Source organism: Apodemus sylvaticus, chromosome 9, assembly GCF_947179515.1.
Source record: "Apodemus sylvaticus chromosome 9, mApoSyl1.1, whole genome shotgun sequence".
Taxonomy (NCBI): Eukaryota; Metazoa; Chordata; class Mammalia; order Rodentia; family Muridae; genus Apodemus; species Apodemus sylvaticus.
In genome coordinates, this window is record NC_067480.1 from 106,933,350 (window position 1) to 106,950,191 (window position 16,842).

The 16,842-nt window shown below is 49.5% G+C and overlaps 1 protein-coding gene across 10 annotated transcripts in view; it reads left to right on the plus strand.

Annotated features, from left to right (window-relative positions):
- The window catches only part of Inpp4a (inositol polyphosphate-4-phosphatase type I A), a 114,492-nt gene that overhangs the window by 10,890 nt on the left and 86,760 nt on the right, over nucleotides 1-16,842 (plus strand). For 2 of the 10 annotated variants that reach the window (XM_052193010.1, XM_052193014.1), the window contains exon 2: nucleotides 12,422-12,735. The exons of the other annotated variants lie outside the window; for them this stretch is intronic. The gene's annotated coding sequence lies outside the window, so the exon portion shown is untranslated. The remainder of the gene's footprint in view (nucleotides 1-12,421; nucleotides 12,736-16,842) is intronic. 10 annotated transcript variants of the gene reach the window in all.

Genomic DNA, 16,842 nt, shown 5'->3' on the forward strand with positions numbered 1-16,842 from the left:
GTTCTGTGCATTGGATACATACGAGAATGGGAGGCCACTGGGACTTGGCATGTTGTCTCCAACAGAAAGACTCAGAGGAGAGACTTGGTCAGAGCATTGTTTATTTGTGTTTCCTGTACTGAGTGTCGGTGTAGGCCATGCTGTCCTCAGGAGGAGACGAGGGCTTTGTATGTAGGAGGCGCTTTAAGTGAGGTCAGTGTGCAGGCATGGAGGTGCAGTTCAGCAGTAGAGCGTGTGCCATGCCTGTGTAGCATTCATGAAGTCATGCGGCAGCAAAAGAATGTCAAACACTAGGCTAGGGAAAGAGGTCTAGTCTTCATTATTATTAGCACACTTTGTTCTTGACAGGACCTGAAGGTCTGCCCATTCCTAGTTGCAAGGAGACAGATAGCTGTCTCTGGGCTGCTACAAGTTCCAGACTTGTTACTAAGGAAAACAGGAAAGGGAAGACACAGTCCACCATGCTCTGCAGTTACTGAGCTTTCTGAGTGAATTCCAGAGCTAATAAAGAAAATTAGCGAATCTGTAGTAACTGTTTTTCTTAGTCTTTAGGATCTCCTTTTAGCTTTTACAACAGGCCAGAATGGTCAAATAGCTCTTTAGCCCTTCCTGCCCTGGGGGTGGCAGTGAATGGGTAGACAAAACTTCCCCAGCCTCTCCTCAGTTCTTTGGTGCTTGTGATGCCCAAGCTAATCATCCAAATTGCTTTAGACCATTCTTTCCCAGTAGAAATGTCACCCCCTCTCCTTCACCCCGTGGATGTGCTGCTCTGTGTCTCGGAGCTCACTTCTGTGTTTGCCTGGCGTCCCAGGTGGGCATCAGGCTTCCGTGGGTGGGGTGCTCTGTGGTTTTGTTTAGAGGAAACAGGCTGTTGGGACAGCTACGCATGCATCCTGTATGTAGAAAGTGAGACCCAATCCAGGAGGGAGATGGTGTGATGCCTCTGGATGCAGAGAGGAAGTGCAGAAGCTGGGGTCCTTGAAAGCTCCCGGTGTGGCCTCTGGTTGTCAGACATAGTGCTCATCAGAGACACACTCAGCAGGCATCTCAGTTTAAGATGGCAGCCAGCACAGACCTTGATAGCAAAGCAGTTGATTTGTAGTGATTTCTGCTATGTTTGCCATAGGTATGATTTGATCATCCACGGGGTCCTAGGTCAAAACCAGAGCATGCTTAGGCAGAGCATTGTCTTTTGGGAGCCATGCTTCCTTGGGGGCAGGCTGAACGCTACAGACCTATATACCCAGCCAAGGAGTCCAACTGACAGGATCAACCCAGTCAGGTACTTGCCCTGAGGCCAGGAGTCCCAGCCACTGGAAAAGTCATCACTCTGAAAGTCTGGTCCAACCTTCTGTCTACCCTTTCTCACCCTGGTGGTGGACAGGGTGTGTGGCACAGTTCCTGCTAATGGGGTTTAGTGACCTACTATTTGGCAGAGGGGATGGAAGAGCTGGGGGTATGTGGTAGCTAAATGAGAACAGCCAGCAGGTAATGTGGGTGGCACTGACTCTGGTGCTCAGGCTTGGGAACCCTCTGACCTGCTCCTTCTACTGTGTGACTCTTGCATGGTAACCCCTTTAGGGCTGGCAAGACACTGAGGACAGGTGCCCCACACTGGATTCATAGGCACAAAGATGACCAGTGTTGTTCGGAGATACACTCCGTGAACATTGTGGGTCTAGGATAGAAAAAGTCTCCAGTGACCATCAGGGCGAAGACAGTAGCTCAGTATTTCTTGTTACAGTGTCTTACAGTGCCTGCCATAAGTGTATAGTCAATGCTGGTTAGTATTGAATGAACAAAGCCACTGTCACTGGATTAAGCAGCAAGACAAGCCTTGTCTTCCTTGAAGACAGCCTCTTCCCAGAGGTTCAGGTCTCCTCCCCACGGAGACCAAAACCTGTGGCCTAGCTCTTGTCTTAGTGATTTCTCAGGCTAAAACCAAACTGTTACCTTGCACTACCTGCTCTCAGTAGTGGCCTTTATGTCCTAGTCACATGTGTCCTTTCACCCAGCTGGCTAAGGCCTGAGGACTTTCCTGAACCTTTGGGTCAGAAAAGTGCCCTGCTTTAGGGCCTGGCTATCTTACTTTTTAAGCTTAATCATGTTAGACTGTTTCCCCAACACATAAGTACACAAGGGGTGAGAAGCCTGGGTAGGTAAGGACCAGGACCGGCCGCTGCCTCTCTCCCGTAGTGAGCTCCGGGGGAGCTGTGATAACCAAACTTCCAGTTTTAAATGAGTGAGATTATTAAGTTTAAAGCAGGCCAGAGTAAAATAATAAATAGCAAGTGTGTGTGTGTGGGTGTGTGGGTGTGCGCACAAGGAGTGAGCACACATGCTTGCATGCATAAGTGCATGTGTTGCAGTGGATAATAGTGAAACATCATCTGACTAAGAGCTCCACATCCCAGCAGAAGTTACTGGGGAAGCCCACTTGAGCAGTCATCTAGAGAGCTCTGTTAGTGCAAGCGTCTCCTCTGGTGAGACTTCCAAATCAAAGAACAAGCAGTAACAATGGAGATGGCATCACCTCTGGTGTTCACAAGGGCTGTAGTGAAGTGGGGGACAGGGTTTAGGGCTTGCTAACTGGTGTGCAAAGATTGAGGCTTTTTTTTTTTAATTTGGTTTTTTTTGAAACAGGGTTTCTCTGTATAGCCCTGGCTGACCTGGAACTCACTCTGTATATCAGGCTGGCCTCGAACTCAGAAATCCACCTGCCTCTGCCTCCCAGAGTGCTGGGATTATAGGCATGTGTCACCACAGCCTGGCTTTACTAATCACACATTGGCTGGGTGTGGTGGTTCTTGCCTTTAATGCCAGCACTCTGGAGGCAGAGGCAGGCAGATCTCTGTAAATTTGTGTATATATCTTGGTCTACCTAGAAAATTCAGCTACATAGTAACCAGTAGCCAGGCCAGCTACATAGTAAGTACTCTGTCAGAAGAAAGAAAGCAAACTATTTCAAGTTCGTTCTCTTGGATTGTGGAGACCCTTGCTCAAATTGTATCTTTGTCCCTCTCAGGGTTGCCTCTCAAACTAAAGGGGCACTGGTCCTGAATGGCCGTGTCTCGGGATGCCCTGTGGCAGCTAAAGCCCATCACAAGGCATCCAGGGCTACACAGAGTTAGAGGTGAGTCTGTGTCTGTGAAGTGAGCAAGAACAGGCTCTCCAAGCCACTGGTGACTGAGGAAGGGGTAGCCCCTGGAGTGTGGGTGCTAGGGTAGTGTTAACACACCCAGGGCTCCCTCTGAAGAGGCTTGGACAGGTTGTCCTGCTTCGATGTGTAGCACCGATGTTCTAGTGCCACAACATCTCTTATGGAGTCAGTGTCCTGGTGCAGTGTAGGCAGAGAACACAGTGCTACCTGCCTGCGAGCTGTGGTTATGTAGGGTGGCTTTGGAGTGAGAGACTATGGGGACAGTGGTGGCCATGTGTTCTGCTAAGTCACACTCCACCCTAAGAATCCAGGACCTCATGACTTGGCGCATGGGCCTCACTGTGCTAACTGTGGTGTGTCATAGGAATGAGCTCTCCAGGGAGTTGGGGATGGACAGAGGGCGTCTGATGCTGTCAGCAGAGAGGCAACAGTGGCTGTTGCTCCCAGTCATGGCCTGGTCCTTCAAGGCTCTCACCTGTGGAGGTGCCATGGCTCCAGAGACATCCACTCTGCTCTCATTTCATTTCATTTGCACTAATGTCACATTTTGGGAGTTCTTAAAACCTGCCCAAACTTACCCTGACTCGACAAATTTGAAACACTGTGTTTTATTTATTTATTTTTTTAATAGGAAAACATTTTCAAGGCTTAAAAATTGTAATGCAGGGCTGTGGAGATAGTTCAGTAAATAAAGTGCTGCCATTCAAGTGTGAGACTGAAGTTCAGTCCCCAGAGCCCCTGTGAAAGTGCAGGGCCTGCTTGTGTCCTCGTGATCTCAGAGCTGGGGAGGGAGGCAGGCGTATCGCTGGGCTTGCTGGCCAGCCTGTCCAACCTTTACTGAGCTCCTGCTTCAAACACAAGGTGCATGGTCTCTGAGGACTGATAACCAAGATTGACATGTGGCCTCTGTACTGCACGCAGGCGCATCTTCATGCATGTGTGCACCCACACACCCCCACACGTATGCACATAGGCATGTTATAATATATAGCACTACAAATGGCCAAGTCTGTCTCTCACCTCATCCCTCAGCCACAAGATCCTTTCCCTGCAGACACAAGTGGTCTGTGAAACTCTGTATGAGACATGTGTGTGTATACACTGACCACTCTTTCATACTACATACGTGAGTGCACCCCACTTTCCACTTCTGTATATCATGAAGCATACGGAGTTTTGCAATCTTCTCTTTGGGTGTGTGGTAGGCTCTTCCTGCCTGTGCCTGCCACCAGGATGTTAGCAGTTAGAGGCTGGCCTGTACCCTCTGCCCTCCTCAGGGGCCAGAGCTCTGTAGGGTTATGTCTTGCTCTGGCTGCGAGAAGAGTGTGGGCCTGGATTAGCATAGCACCTCTGCATTTATTTCAGTTGTGAAATGGCCTATGGCTTTTTGTGTATCACAGAGGGCAGCTAGTGGTTAGTTGTTACTTATCAGTACTAGTTACACATTTTCAAAACAGTGCCCTTTAGTTGCTACATAGACCCTTAAAAATAAGCCCTGGTGTGCTGAATGAACTTTGTCAATGATGTCTTTGGCCCCGGCTTTAAGAGCAGTGGCTATAAGGGGCTTTGTTCTACCTGTCCCCAGTGGAGCCATGCCAAGTGTGTAAGGAAGGACCTCCTTGACAGCCAGGAGCAGCAGGGCCAGGCATCCTGCAGCAGTGTTGTCTGACCAAGGCTTGAATTGACTGTGGGCTCTTGATGGGTCTGCGGGCTTCAGCAAGTGTAAACTGTCTGAGGACAAGGATATCATAAATCCACAGCAGAGTAGCATGAGGCTGCCACCTTCTGTCCCTGCCTTCTGAGGGACATCCACAGTTCATGACCGGTGGATATGGAAAGTAGTCACAGCAGTGTCACGGGAGCAGGTTTCTGTGAGGACCTTCAGGACTGAGGTGGAGGCAGTCTTGGACACACACCTACCTGTTATCATTTGCTTAGCAGGTAGTTCTGGGGGCACAAAGGAAGCCACTCTTGCAATCCTAGAGATAGGCCAGAGAGCAGAATGGATCCCCATCTGCAGAGAGCTTACAGGGGCCTACGAGACTGCTTCTGAGCCCCCTGTGTGGGACTTGGGAAGATTGGAGCCATGCATGCTTGTGGGCAAGCAGAAGCTTGGCACACTCTAGAAATTAGCCCTTTGGGGGCCGCCCTGTGTAGTGCTGGTGGTAGGGACACAAAGAACACTAAGGTTTCCATGCCCACGGCCACACTTTACTCTGTGTACCCACTGTTAGCTTCCTGCTCTGGGAGTATCAGCTTGCGTTGAGCACAAGGTCTGCTCTGAGGGAACCCAGCCCTGACCCGCCAGAGAAAGGGCGCAGAGATGCCAGGTCAGATGGTGGCTTTCAAGAAGGGAACAACTTTTTCTCTTGAGGTTTGAGGCTCCACCCTGGGCTTGATGTGGTAGGGCTTTTGTGGTTCTGTGAGAGGCGTGACCATCAGACATCGTCACATTGCAGGCTGGGGAGGAAGGTTAGAGCGGGGTGGCAGGGTTCTTGGGATAGCACGGTCTTGGTGCAGATCAGAGCAGGCCACAGAAAGGCTCTCAGGATCACAAGACCTCATCCTTGAGGAAGCTGAGGCTGCAGTCTGCAGGGTGGGGCGACAAGTACAGTACAGGAAGTGGGATTCTTGCGTACAGTGGGTTTCGACACATGGACTCACTCCTAAGAAGGAAAAGGAGAGTTGTGCCTAGAGCAAAGGCTGAAGAAGTTAGCAGAGGGCTGTGGAGGAGAGGGAGCTCTTCACATGAGAAGATACTGCGGAGCAGTCTGAGGGGGCAAATGCTAGTCAGTGCTGTCTTCTGCCACTCCCAGATGCACCCTCCGGGAAGGGTGGGTGCAGCTCCCCTCTTAGTAGGAGATGAGGAGGGTCTGCCCCACGAGATCATCACAGTTCATCTGTGAACTGTTTCAATTTATCGTAGCAGGCATGAAGACACATGACTGTGGTAAACCTGTCCTATCGGATGAGCTGAGTCCTTAGGCAGCCTTGGGACACTGCTTTAGAGATGGGATCAAGGCAGACAAGCCGCAGGAAGGAGCTTTTGTTTGCAGAGCACACGGCTTGCTACATAGCACCAGCCTTCTTTGGAGAGAAACTTGGTCCAGGTTGTGTGGCCGGACTCGCTCTATGAGGTGGGATTTCTTGAGTTTCTACATGTGCCAAGGAGCAAATGGGTTGCTTCAAAGCCACTTCCTTTCTGGTTCCCTGCATCCATTTCCTAGGGTGGCCTCCACAGCAAATGTGACTTAAAACACCAGTAGTGTTCTTTCTCACTGTCCCTGATGGAGGCCAGAAGAAGTTCAGAATCCACATCAGTAGGCAAGTGAGGTGTTGGCATAGCCACATTCCCTCTCTAAGCTCTGGGGCATGGCGTCTGAGTTCACATGCACACGCACAGCTAGAGGGTCTGCGCATTAACAGTGGGGTGCTTCACTTTTTCTGTAAAGGGCCAGATAGTCTTTCAGGCTTTGTAGACCACTAGGGTTGTCACGGTTCTTCTACTGTGGCACATAAGCACCCCAGAAGGTAGGTGTCTGGACACATAAGCACCCCAGAAGGTGTATGAACAGAAAAGCACCTCAGAAGGTATGTGTGAACACAAAAGTACCCCAGAAGGTGTGTGAACACAAAAGTACCCCAGAAGGTGTGTGAACACAAAAGCACCTCAGAAGGTATGTGTGAACACAAAAGTACCCCAGGTGTGTGAACACAAAAGTACCCCAGAAGGTGTGTGAACAAAAAAGCACCCCAGAAGGTGTATGAACACATAAGCACCCCAGAAGGTGTATGAACACAAAAGCACCCCAGAAAGTATGTGTGAACACAAAAGTACCCCAGAAGGTGTGTGAACACAAAAGCACCCCAGAAGGTGTGTGCGAACAGCTGGGTGTGGCTCTGTGCACTAAAACTTTATTTTACAACCAGTTGCTGGGATTTGACCCTGAATGTGTACTTTGTCTGACTCCTTTGCCAAGTTATTATTTGCTTTTTTTAAACATTTTTGTGCATGAGTGGGTGTCTTAGTTAGGGTTTTACTGCTGTGAACACACACCATGACTAATGCAAGTCTTATAAAGGACACCATTTAACTGGGGCTGACTTACAGGCTCAGAGGTTCAGTCCATTGTCATCAAGGCAGAAGCATGGCAGCATCCAGGCAGGCATAGTGCAGGAGGAGCTGAGGGTTCTACATCTTCATCCGAAGGAAGCCAGGAACAGACTGGGCATGCTCAGGTATTTAGGAGGAAGATCTCCAAGCCCATCCCCACTGTGACACACTTCCTCTAACAAGGCCACACCTTCTAATTGTGCCACTTCCTGGGACGGGCATATACAAACCATCACATTGGGTATGTTCTTGCTGTGTACATGTGTGTGAGTGTGTGTGTACACCTGCCATAGCATACAAGTAGAGGTCAGATGAGGACTTGTGGGGATCAGCTCTCCCTCAAGCATATGGGGTTCAGGTTTGGTGGCAAGCACCATTACCCACTGAGCCGTCTTGATGGCCCTAAACTATGATGTCCTTCTTTCTTCTCAACCGCCTGACATTTCTGACCTGTCCTCTAACCCCATAGAGCATTCTATATTCCACCTTCAACTCGGTGGTCCTCTTCCGGTCTCAGGTGGTTGGCCCACGCTGGGTCTCAGCCTCCTTCCTTCCCGTCAGAGGCCTGCACGGCTTGCTCCCAGCTTCTTTAGGTCTTTGCTGAGATATCACCTTCTTGGTGTAACCTATCCTGAAACCCAGTAGAAATGGTTTAAAGAACACTTCCCATGCTTTAATCCTAGAACTTGGAAGGTAGAGGCAGATGGATCTCTGTGAGTTAGAGACCAGTCTACAGAGTGAGTTCCAGGCCAGGCATGGCTGCATAGTGAGACCTTGTCTCAAACTGGCTCAGCAGTTAAGAACATTTGTTTCTCTTGCAGAGGGACCTGGGTTCAGTTCCCAGCACCTACAGTGTGGCTCACAATCACCTGTAACTTCAGTTCCAAATGCCCCTGTTCCCTTTTTGGGTCCCTGTGGGCACCATGAATGTATGTTTACTTTCATACCTGTAGTGCGCTTACATACACTCATACACCTAAAGTAAAGTGAAAATTACCTAATAGCAAGCAAGTGTTGAAAAAGATAGTGGTGGTGCATACCTGTAATCCCAGCACTCAGGAGGCAGAGCTAGGCAGAGCACTGAGTTCAAGGCCAGCCTGGTCTACAGAGTGACCAGGAGAGACATGGCTACACAGAGAAATGTCTCAAAAAAAACCAAAACAAAACAACAAACATTTTTTTAAAAAGGTCTCCTGCCCAGCCCAGCCTGCCCCGCTGTCTTGGCTGAGGTGGCTCAGTGGCCATGGCTCAGATGCGGGGCAGGAGTTGCACAAGGCCTGGTGTCCACACCTCTGTTTTCAGGTCCCTCTAAAGAGGCCAGTGACCATGTTTGCCACAAACAGCCTGTGAGTAGAAGTAGGATGTGGTGCAGCTGCTGAGGGAATGGTGCAGCCTAGCCTGGACAGAAGTGGGGCAGGCGAGGGAACCCGCAGAGCCTGCTTCTTGGTGACAGAGGCCATTTTGTTTCTCATTAGTAGCTTCAAGGCCTACTCATCCTCCTCTGTTTTTGGAGCCAGAGTCTCTCCCAGTTGTCTTGGAGCTCACTCTCGGTTCCTGTTTGTCTCAGATGTGTAGAAGAGACAGGCTGTAAGGACATACTGTGTCTGGTGGTCAGTATCACACTGACTGCAGCATATAGGATTGTCTTCCAGGAGGTCTACCTGTCCCCCACCCCCAGCTTACTGTGTGGCTCTTCTTGAGGAGACATTACCGCCTGTTCGCACCAGATACTGTACTGACCACAGACCAGACAGATGACTCCTCCCAAGTCTAACAGGGTGAAGCAGGGTGCTCGCTGGGGCTACTTACGAGAGCCCGGGTAAAAAGTTACTTATAGGGGCACTTGAGATGGAGAGGCTGCTGCATCTCTGTAGTTCTCTTGACACAGTTTCCACGTAGCTCTGGGGTAGGCTAGGGAGTCTCCTTTCCCTGGCAAATGGCTAGTTCTTATTCAGCCTTGGGGATGGGCTGTGTGAACCTTTTAAGTTCTAGCTTACTTCCTGGAGTGTTATGAGCCCCTCTCCAGGATGGAAGTTTTCAGTTGTAAATAAATTGCTACCCAGTGTGTGGTTTTGGTCCTCAAAGAACTGGACTCTGGCCTAGGTAGAGGGAGCTGTCTCCAGTGGCTACTGAAGGAGCCACTGTGTATCCTCTATGTTCCTTACTAGATGCTCCCCTAATTCTGAGCCCTAAGAAGGCGGAGGGCACGGGCTGTATCTCAGAGTGACCGCTCCTTCCCTTCCCCTGTAGCAGGAGATAGGGCCGTGTGCACTTGGGCCCTACCCAGGAAGCCTTAGTGAGTCCTTTCCTCTTTGTGGCCTGACACCAGAGGCAGACCTGAGGAGGGTGTGGTGGACAGAGTGTGATACTCCCTTGGTACTTCCTCTGGCCAGTGTGGTTCAGGGCTGAGCTCTAAGAATTATGTCTTCACTCCCACGCTTCTATTTGCTATAGCTTTGCTGACCCATAGTTTCCAAAATAAGAATGGTTTGGACCAAGTTTTCCATTCAAAGTTACACTAAAATAAATGTTTACTGCAGATGTTAGTGGCACTGTGTATTTGTGTGTGTGTGTGTGTGTGTGTGTGTGTCAGTCTGTCTGTCTGTCTGTCTGTCTGTCTGTCTGTGGTTCCACTATAATTGGCCACCATGAATGACATCTTTACCCAAATTCTTTGAGAAATATTGCTTAATCATTTCCCTTTGTTCCATGTCAGGAAAGAGAAGGGTTGAAATGTATAAGTTAAAAAAAACCTTTTATTTAAATTTGGCAACCTTAATCCTATGAAAATAAAGAATTAGAATATGTAACAGGTGGGCATGTGTTTTTTAATTTATACCTATGGTTTTTATGGTACCTGCTCCTGTGGGGCATTTCTGAGACCTGGGGAATTTAAAACCCTGGTAGAATGGGTGCAAGCTGCTATTAAACAGAGGTTCTGGCTCTAACTGGCTGCTGTTTAAGGCAAACTGGTCAGGAACTGGGCCCAGAAACTTGATGTTTGTTTGCTAAGTGGTCTGAGCTAATTTGGAATGCTGAATCTAGTGGTTAGCCAGCCTCAGCCCCTTTCGTTAATATCCCTTAATTGTTGAGGACCGGCAGGACGTTGTTGACCTCGCAGGTAGGTTTGCCCTAACCACCCTCAACTCCAGTGCTGTCCAAGAAGCCCTGAGAAGACTAAGGTCACAGGGCTGTAGACCTGGGTTTCTGCTCCACGCCAGGCTGGCTGCCAGGGCATCCAGGCCAGGGTGTGAGCTGACTTAAGAAGAAATGGGCATGGATAACCTTTAAAGGCTCTAGAGAGGCCCTGTAGCTGCGGCACTACTACTGGACTGTGTCAAAGGCCTGCCTGTCCTTGCCCCTTGTTTAGTGCCCTATAAGGACGGTGAGAGACCAACAGGGCCCCTTTTCCTCTTGTGTTTCCATTTTTGTGGTCTCTCCTACAGTGAGGCCCATTTCTGTAACTCCTGGAGACCATGGAAGTATGAACATGATCCCTTGGGGACAGAGAAGGGTTCAAGGCACATAGCTGGCCTTTCTCCAGCATGCCCCAGCAGTCTCCATTAGGTCATAGGAGGGCCAGTAGAGTAAGCATCACGTGCAGACCTGACCCTATGGGCAGAACTCTCCACTGTCCCTAGGACCAGCCCTGGCCTAGCATCCCCTTGTAACTGCTCAGAGAAAGAGATACAGTAAAACTTCTTGTAGGTGCGCACTGCCTGTGGCAAAACCAATCCACCATGGAGTATCCTCCTGTGTGTAGCTTGTCCTCTGGAAACTATGGTGGCTTCTTGAGGGAGATGCCAGGTACCTCCTGCAGCCTCAGTTTGGCTTCATGGCAGTCTGTGGTGGGCCTTTGAATGATGGCTGTTCAGAGCGGACCATTTGTAGAAAGAGGGATGTGCTGAGAAGCACACAGAGCTACTCTCATTCCAGAAGAGGGAGCTGTGGCCTAGAAGGGTGGGTGGGTGAGGGCCTGGCCCTTCTCCAGAGTTAGCCAGGGTCACAGCTGGCTCTTAGGTGCAGGGATTCCTCTTGTTGAGGGTCTCCTGTCTGTTAGCCACAGCAGTGTGGAAATGTGTCAGAGATGGATGTAGTTGTAGGTGCTTGCAGAGATGGCTCTGGAGTCTGCAGTGCCCCAACAGCAGCTCCCAGCCCTCCGGGTGCAGAGGCCCACTGATGGGGCTCCTTAAACGTTTTATGTTTTAACTAAATTAAATTTATTTATTTTAAAGCAGAATCCTGACATGAAAGTATGCCCTCTAGGTTGCTAGACTTGGAAGCCTAGTGTCTGATTTTTATTAGGTTATTTCATGGAAATGCCCAGGAGATCTGCTTTGTACCTGGCTTGAAGTACCCTGGTGAATTGGGTTCCAGCTGGTACAGCCTGACCCTTCATTCCAAGCACATCACCAGGCTGAGTGCCAGACCTGCGGGGTCGGCTTGCTGACAAGACCCAAGCAGGCGTTTTGATTCTGCTCTGGCCCATGGTGTACATGGGTATTCTTGGAGCTACTGAGCTGTTCCAGCAAGGCTGACATCACCCGGATGTCTTGAGGCCTGGCCTCTCTGCTGCCAACAGGACCATTCTAAGTATGGTGCAGGAGAATTGGTGTTAGTCATTTATAGTTTCAGCTTTTAAGAACTACTCTTGGTTATAGCTTACTTTCTGTTGCTGTGAGAAACACAGTTACCAAAGCAACCTGGTGAGGAGCCATGGCTTTTATCTTAGAGGCCACAGTGTGTCTTCAGGAAAGCCATGCCAGAAGCCTGGGGAACAAGCCATGGAGGGATGTGGCTTCTTGTTTGACTTCCAGGTTCATCTCCAGCTACTTTTATGTCATCCAGGCCCCCTTACCTAGGCATGGCATGCACAGTACCTGCCCTGCTACATTAGTTAACCAAGAAGATGTCCCCCAGACACACCCACAGGCGAAATCTCATGGAGACAGTTGTTTAATTGAAGTTTCCTCTTCCCTGGTGCATCAAGTTGACAACAGATTAGCCATCACTATTTCATTGTAAAATGATTCAAAAAATTCCAATGATACTTGAGATCATTAGACCTGAGAAAACTAGGCATGCACTCTACCATTTAACTTTCTCTCTCTCCCCGCCCCCCATTTTTTTGTTTGTTTTATTATCAGGTCTTAAAGATATTTTAAGTATATGGATGTTTCCCTGCATGCATGTCTATGGACCAAATGCATGCCTGATGTCAGTGGAGGCCAGAAGAGCGTGTGGATTTCTCGTAATTGGAGTTCCTGATGGTGGAGGGCTGCTGTGTGGACACTGGGAGCCCAACGCAGTTCTCCAGAAGAACAGCTAGTGCTCGCAACCACTGAATCATCTCTCTAGCTTCTATTTATGTTTTGAGATAGTGTCACTAAGTTGCCTAGGCTGGCCTTGAAGTTACCTTTCTTCTGCTTCAGCCTTCCGAGTAGCTGGGATCACATTTAAGGTAATTTTGCTTATGTACCAAATCTTTCCTGGTCATTGGTGATACAAAATGTAATAATTTTAAAAAGCCTGTCCAGGGTTCTTTTGTAGTTTGTTTGTTCAGTCCTGAGGGCCAGTGGTGACAGTGTCGCCTTAGGGAGCGGAGGATTTTCATAGGACATTAGAAGTCTGTCCTTGTGGCTGAACAGAACACTGTATTGTGAAGAGCACAGGGCCTTTCCTCCTTCCTGGAGGGAAGGGGTTTAAATTGCCTGTGGAGCATGAGTCAGAATGGTCTGAGGGCCAGCCAAGCATCCTGGCAGCAGTGGGCGGACACAGACTCTGACTAGAGGCTTTAGGGAGTGATCTGTAGTGTGGTGCTGGGGGATGGGCTACCCGTTGTCCTGGGCACACACCTTACACTGTGGAGATGGCCTCAGCTGGGGTGTTAGCCCTGGTTTGTGAGTTGAGAGAGCCCTTTAAACACCATGTGCTACACCTCACAGTGCCTAAGGGACCCTGCTTCCTCGAATGTTAGAGGAGGTTAGCAGAGGGACCACAGGCTGTGATAGACAGACTTAGGGGCCAGGCGAAGTTAGAGTTACAGGTGAAGTCGAGCGTCATGTAGAGGAGGTTAGCAGAGGGACCACAGGCCGTGATAGACAGACTTAGGGGCCAGGCGAAGTTAGAGTTACAGGTGAAGTCGAGCGTCATGTTGCACTTTCACAAGCTTTTCTACTTTAGGCACCAGATGAAAAATGGTCCTAGTGGCCTTTGTCGGTGGGGTGTGTGGGGCAGGGTGGGCAGGTGGGCAGCGTGAGGGTCCTTGTCTCTCACCTGGATCATGGAGGAGAGGTAATACTCTCACAAAAGGGGAGGGCATGCCTCCATGGGGCTGCCTCTAATTCTGAATAACTGTGGCAGTTACCACAATTTAGCTTTAATCCCCTCCCCTGTGTTGAGTCTTCCCATTTGTGTAGTGAGGAGGTCCACAGATGTTTACTCCTCCTCCTAGTGACTCAGACAGGCTGGCAGCCTCTAAATCAACTCTGCATGGATTTCTTTCCCTAACAAGTCTTTGTAGCAAGAGTTTGCCTATGTTTTTTTTCCTGAGTAAAATGGATCAGATTGAAAAAAAAAAAAAAGATAAATCTTAAGCATATAATATTTAAAATTAATTTAGTTTGTAAGGTAGTACGGAACACATGCACAAACAAAAACCAAACCAAAACAAAAAAAAAGTTACAAATGGAAAAAGAAGTGAACATCAGTGAGCTGGCCCAATGGGAAAGCCTCTGCTACACACCTGGGCACCAGCTTCTGAGCCCGGAACACCCATGGCGGTGGCGGAAAGAGAGAACTGCCGCAGGTTGTGCTTTGACCCCTACACATGCAGCATGGTATACACACACACACACACACACACAAATGAGTGTGAAAATTGAACTCTAAGAAGATACCAAGGAAGCATGCTGTAGAAACCTAGGAGGTGGGATTCAGCAGTCCCTAGAATTGTGAGTTTGCTGATTTTGGACCAGGTAGTACCAGACGGAAGCTCAGCATATCTGCTAAACCAACACCTGGCTCTTGCAGTGACCCTGAAGCACAGAACATATCTAAGCAGTCATCAATCAGGAGGCTGTTTTTTTTCCTCAGGGCTGAGCCCAGAAGCTCCTTGGAGCAGGCGCTCCTCATGCTCGGTCTGGGGAGAGACCACCTCTTCTGTCTCCTTCCCTGCATCGAGGTAGAGTCAGGGAAACTGTTGGTTACATGTAGCGGTTATTAATAAAAAGGTACTGCCCTACCAGGCCTCTGCACCAAGTCCTGCTCAGGGCGACTCTCACTGTCGCAGCTGAGCCAGTCTTTCCCAGCTAGCTCTCACAGCATCCCAGCTGTGTTTCCTCACCTCCATAGACTCTGTAAATGGTGGGAATACCGCACTCCCGCCCTACACGCAAATACCCAGTAAAGCATGACTCTCAAACTTGGATAGATAACCAAATATATGTATATAAAACTCCCAATTACATAATGCCAATTTACAATGATAAAAAGTCTTAATCCCAATATTTCTAACCTCTCCAAAACACCAGAAATCCATCTGAAGCCATCTGGGCATCCGCATCTCCGTCCCTCCCTCCCTCCCTCCCTCTCCTCTCGTGTGGTCTTCTGTGCCTCTCCTTCTCTGCCTTGCTCGTGTGGTCCTCTGGGGCTCTCTTTCCCCTTTGCTGCTCCTCCTCTGTCCCCTCCGATCACTGGCCTCTCACTGCCTTAATGTGAATGTATAGGAAACGTCTTGCAACAGTTACAAGCACTGTGACTGGATAGTAAGGGCCCCGCTGATTGGAAATGGGATGGGTTTCTTAGAGACTTTCTCTTCATGGATCCACATCTTACCACCAAGAATGCTCAAGACTGCTGTGTCTCCCAGAAATTCTCAGTCCCCAACCTTCCTCCTTCCTGGCCTCTGAAGACAGTAGTACTTGGATTGGGCTTGTTCCCCGATGTAGAGTGTTACTAACAGGGCTCTGCATTCCATGGAGACCCTGTCATGTAGTCCTGGGCATTGGTAGGCACCCTGTGCATAGTGGCCAGCTAGCTCTTATCTCTTCTTTGCGTCTTCTTTCCTGGCAGCAGCTTCTGCCAGGCACAGGGCTCTCCATCTCCAGTCCACTGCTCTCAGATTAGTAAATCTTCAGTCAGTTTGCCTGGTGGGTGACTGCTGTCCTTCTATGCTTATATCTGATTTCCAGCTGTCTTAGGGGTTCTGTTCCTGGGAAGAGACACCATGGCCATGACAACTCTTACAAAGGAAAGCATTTAATTGGGGCTGGCTTAGTTTCAGAGGTTCAGGCCGTTATCACCATGATGGGAAGCATGGCAGCAGGCAGACCATGTGACATAGTGCTGGGGAGGTAGCTGAGCTGGGGAGGTAGCTGGTACATGAAGGAGGCTACAGGAAGAGAACGCCATTCCATGTGGCTGGAGCTTCTGAGACCTCAAGCCTATCTCATAGCGAGACCCCTCCTCCATCAAAGCCACACCTCCTCCATCAAAGCCACACCTCCTAATAATGCCACTCCCCGTGGCCAACCATTCAAACACATGAATGTTTGCCATTCCTATTCAAACCACCACACCACACAGTCTCTACTGCTGCACCAGGTAGGGAAGGACCAGTAGGGAAGGACCACATCACCCCTTGGACCTTTACACGTTCAGAGAGGAAATGGCCAGCAGGCCGTGCTTACATGTTGACCAAGCCAGCTGCCGAGCACCTCAGCTTCACACAGGCCTGGGCATTGACTCTGGGCCACGCAGGTAGGCTGAAAGTTCAGTATTCTTTGAACATGGCACCCAAGGCAAAAAGTTGAGGAGAGGAGCCCTCTTCCCTGTCAAGTTTCTTATACATAGAATTGATACCGAGGGAGGTGTGAACCCAAGGTGTCACACTAGGCGAGCGAGTGGGGGCAGCTGCTGCTGCATTGTTACCACCATGCGTGGCTCCAGGCTTCTGCTCTGTGGCTTCTTTCTCACTGGTGGCCTCTCACAGAAAACCCATCAAACCTATCATGTATCATCCCCAGTGCTCCCACCCCTCTGTCCCTCACCTAGTGCACTCTAGCTCCCTCACATCTGCCCTGTGGATGGTTGGAGTCTAAGTATGTGTGGCCTTATGCCAGTGGGGGCCATTCTCTCACACAGGCCTCTGCTGCATTCCCTGCCTACAGCTGCTGAAGAAATGCTGCCTCAGTCTAAGGAATGTTATAGGTTAAAATCTTTGGCAAGGTGATCGTGCAGCCTGGTTGCATCGTGAGTGTGGCAACCTTGGATTCCTGTGACAAGGTGGGTGCTTTATCTTTGTGCTCACTGATCCTAGCTATGTAGGGTGTGTGATCTTACTTTCCACATGTTGAGTGAGGCACATGGGGTAGCTAGGATTCTTTAAAAAACCCTTCTCCTATTGCCGCTGCTTGGCTCTGTGGACTGGGCTTGTTCTCCAGAAGCAAAGAGTGCTGGGTTAGAGTGTCCCTTTCACACTTGGGACCGACTCTCACTTCGGACTGCTGACTGGCCTCTGGGGTTGACCCCTGTTATAGATTCCTTTATTTTATTGACTCTCACGTTT